Genomic DNA, 7,836 nt, shown 5'->3' on the forward strand with positions numbered 1-7,836 from the left:
TAGACCTGCACAAAAACCCAACTGCTGGAGACAACATTACTCTTAATCATCAGTAGGGGGAGTTGTCTATTCATATTTTGTTATAGCTAAACATGTTAGCTGAATGAGTATTAAACAGTGCTTTCCACAAAAGTGTAAAGTGTTTTTATTCAGTGGATTTCTGCTAAACATGAAAACATAGTTTATTGTTGGATAAGAATATTATTACCAAAACTAGAAGAGCATTTTACTGGGTGTAAATCCAGAAGCAAACAAGTTATTTAGCTTTAAACTCACAATATAAAAGACATTTAACATTTGCTTTTTTAGGTCAACACAATCTGACAATGTCTAAACGTTCCATGTTGGCAAACTCCTCCTGCAAAATACCCAGGTTTGTCGTGACAAGTTGGCAAGCACGCATCAACACCAGAGCACCATTCGTCGCAATACAGTGCTGTATTCCATCTTTTGTGTCAGTGTTTGGAAAGTTGGGAACAGTTAATGAAGGAAACCGGCCAAATAAACCCTGGAAAGCATCCCAAGAAGTCAAAAAAAATTTGCATGTACTAACAGCCCAAATGTCTGTTAGCAACATCCACAAGCAGTCCATGAGCACAGAGGAAATCAGTGCCTACAGTAGAGCACCAGCTTTTTTTTTTTCATATTTCCCAACATTTTGCTTCAAAGCGCACAGTTCTGTATTAAACCCAGGAGCTAGCTTCCTATTATTAGATTTCTTCTTTTTTAAAGGGACTGCATTGCCTAGAGCTGTACGCAGATAGCTAGTGACCCCATAAATAGAATCAACAATTTGTGATGGGGAATAAATTAAATAGTTGCCCCCTGCAATATTACAGCACAGCACCTGGTCGACTATGCAAAGAGACATAAGAGGTTTTGTTGTTTGACAATTTGGATGAGGGGAACTAAGGGTTAAACTTTCAAAATAATTGTAACTATTAACTGAACTGGCTTTGGGCTAATCAGTAATCAAGCTGAAAGATTGTTTCTACTCCCTTTTGCCCAGAATTTCTGGGCACATGTACATTTAAATAGGTTGAGTGAGATAGCATGAGAGAGTTGCTTCATTTATTTTAACATCATCCTCTTGTTGAAGCCAGGTTTCTGTAAGACAACAACTAATTAACTAATAAACCTTTTGAAGATGGAGATCTTATGTTAAATAAACTTCTTTCTTTCTTAATGGAATAGAAATCTCCACTTCATCTGTTACTCCTTCTGAAGAGAATGATTAATGAATATGACAGCATAGAACGTCCCCCCCTCCTTCCTCTTTATATGCAAACAACCTTATGCAGTCTTACAGTATCAATGCAGCTTTGTATTCAACTGGACTGGAATCATGTTCAAACTCTTCATTACGTTTTTTGCTCTACTCTTCTGTTCTCCAGGTACATTTAAAACAGATTTTTAATAACTGTTTTGTTCAAAGAAGATCGGTGGTTTTAAACCTGTTTATCTTTATTATTTACTTTAGCAAAGCCATCAATGAGCAGCGTTCTTCAGAATCCAGCTGATGTGATGAAAGGACAAGGAGAATCTGTCAATTTAAACTGCAACCACTCAAACACCAACTTTAATATGATCCAGTGGTACAAACAACCTCCTGGGAAAACTGATATGACTCTACTGGGATATACACGTTTGACTTCTAATGTTGTCGAGGATCAATTTAAAAGCTTGTATAATGTGACTGGTAATGGCCAGAGTCATTCTTCTTTTGTTATTCTGAAGCTGAGGCAGCCTGAGGACAGCGCAGTCTATTTCTGTGCTGCCAGTGATGCACAGTGCTGCATGAAGCCTTCAGCTCAAACAAAAACCTTCTCTGTTAGAAAATAAACCATAATTTAGCTGCTGATAACATCATTAGCTTCAAATGAACCACAGAAGAAGTAATTACGCAGCAATGGAATATTACTGTCCACTAGAAGGCGGTGTTTATCAAAAGATGCTTTCCTACAGAGGTATTTGCTGTTTACAAGAGCTTACATAAAGGATGAAACAACAAAATAGATGACAGTAAACATTATTTACAATTTCAAATATTTATATAGATAGATTTACGTATTATATTGCAAGGAGCCAGAGTGACAAGACCATCGGGGAGTGAAAAGTAGTGATCATCCATCTAAAATCAGTTGACTGAGTCCAGTATATAGTCCTCGCTCAATATAGAGATTGAGTGGTTAGGGAGCCAATTTGGACACATCCTTAAAATTCTTAGAAAGTTAGTCTTCAGTCTTTTGTTTGTCCATAACAGCATAATGCACTAACACTGAAATAAATTATCAGTAAAAATTGGTAGAAATCGCCTTTAAGAAAAACATCGACAATTGAAGTTGTCGATGTGAAGTGAACTGAAATTCAATTTCCTGTGCTCTCCCCTTACATATATTGATTTATGAGAGCTGATTCTGCATTTACTTATTTTATAAAAGTATTTACTCAGGCTTCAAAGTTGCAAGGCGGTGTCTGAAGGAGAGGAGTCGTTTATCCTATTAGGGATTGTTTGGAATGGAAAATAATCATTCTTATAACAAGCTATGCTTCTCAGGAATTATTCATAACATGTTATCTTCCTCAACTGTTTTGATTAACTCTGTATTGAAACCTTTGACAGACTTTCTGCAGGGTTTATTGTTAGTCAGTGAGAGAAGTATTTGTCTAATCAGAAAAACACAATGTAACAGGTCCGATAGGACTCAGGCAGGCGAAGAGAATCAGGAGAATTATTTAGGTCAGAATCAGGCAAACAGAAAGGTTTACAGGAATGCTGGACTAAACTCAGTAACAGCTTTTTATAATCTGGCTCCAGTGACTGGCCTTAGAGCTGGTTATATTGCCACGTGAGCGAGTCGATCTGATGACGGCTGATCCAGAACAGGGTGGAGCTGACAGGTGTGTTGAAGGATGAACTGGACCAGCACTTGTGCCAACAATTATGACACCTCCAAATTTAAATACTTTAAAGCAAAACAAAAAAAAAAAAAAATGTTTTTTGGGACTTGGCTGACAATCAGGTTTTTTTTGGGTGACGTTTTGCTGTATGTAACAAAATGGCAGGTCAGAAGTAGGTGAGGAAGACTGGAAAGGGAGAGATAGAGAAAGGGGTAAAAGGGAGGAAAGGTGGTTTGAGAATGGAGGAAATAAACGGGAATTAGAAGAAAGCTGTTTAGATAAAAAAAAAGAGTTGTGCAAAGGAAGGTAATTAGAGAAGTGACGAAAATAATATTTAGACCCAGTGGTGAGAAAAACAAAATAATTTGAGCCCTATGATGATTTCCAGAGAAATGAAAAAGAGAATTGGGAATGTTGAAAGGGTGAAGGAGTTGAGAGATGGAAACTTGCTGGTAATTTGCAAAAATGAGGAGAAAAACAAAAACAACCCATTGGATGTTAAACACCTATAGGGAAAAGAGATGTCATAGAAATAAAAGTCACAGGAGAGAATAACACACTGAAAGGCGTAATAACAGGAATACCAGGTAAAGAGGATTTAGATTGATTAAAGATTAACTTTTTTGGAAGCAAGACTAACAATACAGGGACTTTATAAAAAATTTACAAGAGGAAAGGTTGGCAAGTGCATCACTGCTCAGAGTTTTCAGTCAGTGTAACCAGAAAGAGTTAGAAGAGGTTTCCCAGTAAGGCCCATTCATTCAGCCTCACCTCAGGTGCTACAGGTGTCAGCGCTACGGACACAGGGCAGCAGTGCAAACATCTGGGGAAATATGCTGATAAAGATTCTCAATCATCTAGGTAATTCCAAAAAAGTTAAAAGAGTTAAAAAAACAAACCACTGAACTTTGTTTTCGAAGTTTGGAAAAGTTTCCTGGATGGGAAGCAAAGCACATGAGGCAGGAGTCAGTTCCAAACACACTGGGAATCATAAAGAAAAAGTGTGCAGTAAAATGTTTGCACATTGTTTTAGACGTCATTTCTCAATCCTACAAGTTTAGAAATGTCTTGCTAACACCACCTTTTAGTATGATAGCTGTGCTCTCTTTTTTGCATGTTATGCATGTTTTTGCAGACGAGGACCGTAACTCAGTAGAGTCCGTGGAAATTACCTCAAGCTGTAGGATAGAATGGCTTCTATTTGTGGCAGAACATAAGATTCAGGAAGGTTGAAGAACTAGACCAACAGAAAGCCTTTCTATAAAGGGTCTGCATCACCTTTATGAGTTTCAGTTGGAGTGATTTTGTTAGCATCATATGCAACAGATTTTCTGTTCATAATTCAAGTCCCCCATCCCCTCAGATTTCCTGAGTGATTTTTATTGGAGTCCTGCGAAAAATTCTAACAGTCTGTTAGCTGAATACCTGTTAAATTGTTTATTATTTAGTCAGTTCTTACAAACAAATGTATTTTTATTATGTTGCTGTTACTTAGGAGCAAAAACTTGTCAAAGACTTGTCTTTCAGAAAAAAATCTAAATGATTAGAACATTTATAAACTTAACATTTTTACTGGGAGTAAAAGTCTAAATTAGGGTGCAACTTCAAAAATGTTCCATCAACATCCACCCAGTTTACGTCTCCTCCCCTCTCAGTTGATCCTCTAACATGTGTTGAACTTGTCAGTCCCTGCAGAGACAAAGAGGAAGATAAACACATCATGATCAGAACCCTAAGCAGGATCACCCTGCTGCTGCTCTGCTTCTGCTGTACGTAGCATTATTCTGGATATAAATAGATCAAATTGATACTCATGTTTATTTATTATGTTTTTTTTTTTCCCACAACAGATTTTTCACTAAGCAAAGATGTGCATCAGGATCCACCATCCATATTTGGAAGTCTTCAGAGTCCTGCAACTATTAAATGCAATCATTCAATCAGTATTTACAACACGATACTGTGGTACCAGAAGCCAATTAGTGATTCTGCTCTTAAACTGATTGGATATGTTTTTTATACTGATGTAGTCCTTGAAAAGGAAATAAAAAATCGGTTCAATGTGAGTGGAGATGGATCAAAGTACTCTAATCTTGTAATAGAGGAACTCCAACCAGACGACAGCAGCACTTATTACTGCGCAGCTAGTGCACAGTGACACAGTTGGTGTTTAACCTCTACAAAAACCCTCTCTAATCATCCTGAACGTGAACACAGACTGAGGAGGAGCACAGCTGCATCAAAGGACATTAAACTACAGCAGCGAATCATCAGACATCAGAAATCAATCATTAGTTTTGTTTGTATCTCTACTTAGATCATATTCAACTCTGTTTACACCCAGAGGCTCTGCACCTCTATTTAAAATATAAACCAGAAATAAATTTATATCCAAAAAAAAAAGGTACGATTTTTTGAAAAAAATTTCCCCTTACTTTGAAGGTACTGCAGAACCTTCAGAAAACAGCGTATTTCAGACTCGAGCTGCTGTGATTAAACGACCAGGAGAATCTGTGAATTTAAACTGCAAACATTCAAACTCCAACTTCAATATGATGTTGGTACATGTCACTCTACTGGCTCTACTGACTGTATATATGTAGTTATAACCTCATGGTTATTGGAGCAACAGATACCTGAAAAAACATCAGAAATGTCTGTCCAGATGTGCACAGCCCTAGAGATCGAGTTAAGTTTCCTTCTGCCACATCATGATGTTCCTACCAAGGTTAATATTAATTTGTAAACCTCTGTGAGAACACTACTATATAATACAAATGTGTCTTCTACAAGTATTTCTTTTACCATTTAGGCGTGTAAAGAAAACAATCTGGTTGTAAAGTAAATAAGTATTTTATTTGACAAGCAATTATCAACGTTCAAGTTCAACGCATACAGCTGTAACTCAAACAAAAGGGCAAATCAGAGAACTAATTGATGCATGTGCTTTTGACAAGATCTTGGAATATGTCTCCTCCCCTCTCAGTTGATCCTCAAACACATGTTCACTATGTCAGTCCCTGCAGAGACGAAGAGGAAGATACAGACATAATGACCAGAAACCTCAGCAGGATATGTCTGCTGTTGCTCTGCTTCTGCTGTAAGTTGGACATCATTCTCATTCTTTACAAAACTTTGTTCATGTGAATTAATATGGTTATTTGTTATTTGTACAGATTTTTTACTGAGCAAGAATGTGCACCAGGAGCCACCATCAATATTAGAAGTTTCCGGCAATCCTGCTACTATTAACTGCAGCCATTCAATCAGTGGCTACTATGTGATTTTGTGGTACCAAAAGCTGATTGGTGACTCCATTTTGAAATTAATTGGTTATATCTCCAACCAAAGCCCAAAGCTGGAGGATGAATTCAAAGATCATTTCATTTTGAGAGGAGACGGCTCAAAGGAATCTGGCCTTCATATAGAAAAACTCCAACCAGAAGACAGCAGCATGTATTACTGTGCAGCTAGTACACAGTGACACAGTTGGTGTTTAACCTCTACAAAAACCCTCTCTGATGATCCTGAACATGAACACAGACTGAGGAGGAGCACAGCTGCATCAAAGGACATTAAACTACATCAGCAAATCATCAGACATTAGAAAAGAAACCTCCTCTTCCTCTGTTACTTAACCTGAAGAAGGCTGAGTGATGACTATGACAACATAGAATGGCATCCCCTCCTCCCCTTTTGCATGTGAACATCTTTATGCAGTCTGACATTATTTTTGCAGCTTGGTAGCGATGTGGACTTGGATCATGTTCAAACTCTTAATTCCTTTTTTGGTCCTGCACTTCGGTTCTTCAGGTACATTTAAGTCTGTTCATTACTAAACTCTCCTTTCAAAGATCATCTACTTTTAATCTGTTGGTTTATTATTTCCTTTCAGAAGAGCCATCAATAAACAGCGTTCATCAGAATCTTGCAAATGTGATTAAAGGACCAGGAGAATCTGTTGATTTAAACTGCAAACATTCAAACACCAACTTCGATATGATCCAGTGGTACAAACAACCTCCTGGGAAAACTGATATGACTCTACTGGGATACACACAATATACTTCTAATGTTGTTGAGGATCAATTTCAAAGCTTGTATAATGTGACTGGTAGTGGCCAGAGTCATTCTTCTTTTGTTATTCTGAAGCTGAGGCAGCCTGAGGACAGCGCAGTCTATTTCTGTGCTGCCAGTGAAGCACAGTGCTGCTTGAAGCCTCCAGCTCCAACAAAAACCTTCTCTGTTAGAAAATAAACCACCATTTAGCTGCTGATAACCTCATGAGCTTCAAGAGAACCACAGCAGAGGGACTGATCACACAGCTGTAGAATACTATTGTCCACTAGGAGGCGATGTGTCTCAACATGTCATCACATATGAGAGCATCTTTTTTAGACTACGAAAACATTTACTGTAATTTTGTACACACAGAGTGTATAAAAAAAGGAAATTTCCTTTTGTACAGCTCTCATGACATTTCCATTTTCTTAAAGTGCAACAGTGATCAAATGCATACATCATGGGAGAAAAACCATGGTGAAAAAACATGCATTAATATATTTAACTGTTGACGAAAAATCAAGCTATTAATATGATTGAATTGGTTAAAAAAGGGGGGGGGGGCACTTTGGTTTTATTCAAATTATCTTAAGTTTATTTATTTAAGGTTCAGTGCTTTATTGGAGAACATTTTACAGCTAATTTTAAAGCTATGTCACACTTCTTTGGTCAATTATCTTTCAAACGCATTGATTATCTTTCTTCTACCTCACAATATTATATGGTGCTTTGTTGTGATCCCTTAATCAGACCACTTGGAAGTCTGTAAAGTTTTTGATTGGTTTTGATTGTCCTGGGGTGCACAGCTCTTTGAAGAAAAAAAAATAAAAAAATAAACACAAACTTTAATATTAATCCTAAAAAGGTACAGGC

The 7,836-nt window shown here is 37.3% G+C and overlaps 1 long non-coding RNA gene across 1 annotated transcript; it reads left to right on the forward strand.

Annotated features, from left to right (window-relative positions):
* Positions 1-5,904: 5,904 nt before the first annotated feature.
* Positions 5,905-7,252, forward strand: LOC119794945. The gene is made up of 3 exons (XR_005282275.1): positions 5,905-6,001; positions 6,078-6,714; positions 6,797-7,252. It is a non-coding gene; the product is annotated as an uncharacterized LOC119794945 (long non-coding RNA).
* The last annotated feature ends 584 nt before the right edge of the window (positions 7,253-7,836 follow it).

This window comes from Cyprinodon tularosa, unplaced genomic scaffold (assembly GCF_016077235.1).
Source record: "Cyprinodon tularosa strain WSP-4 unplaced genomic scaffold, ASM1607723v1 ctg499, whole genome shotgun sequence".
Taxonomy (NCBI): domain Eukaryota; kingdom Metazoa; phylum Chordata; class Actinopteri; order Cyprinodontiformes; family Cyprinodontidae; genus Cyprinodon; species Cyprinodon tularosa.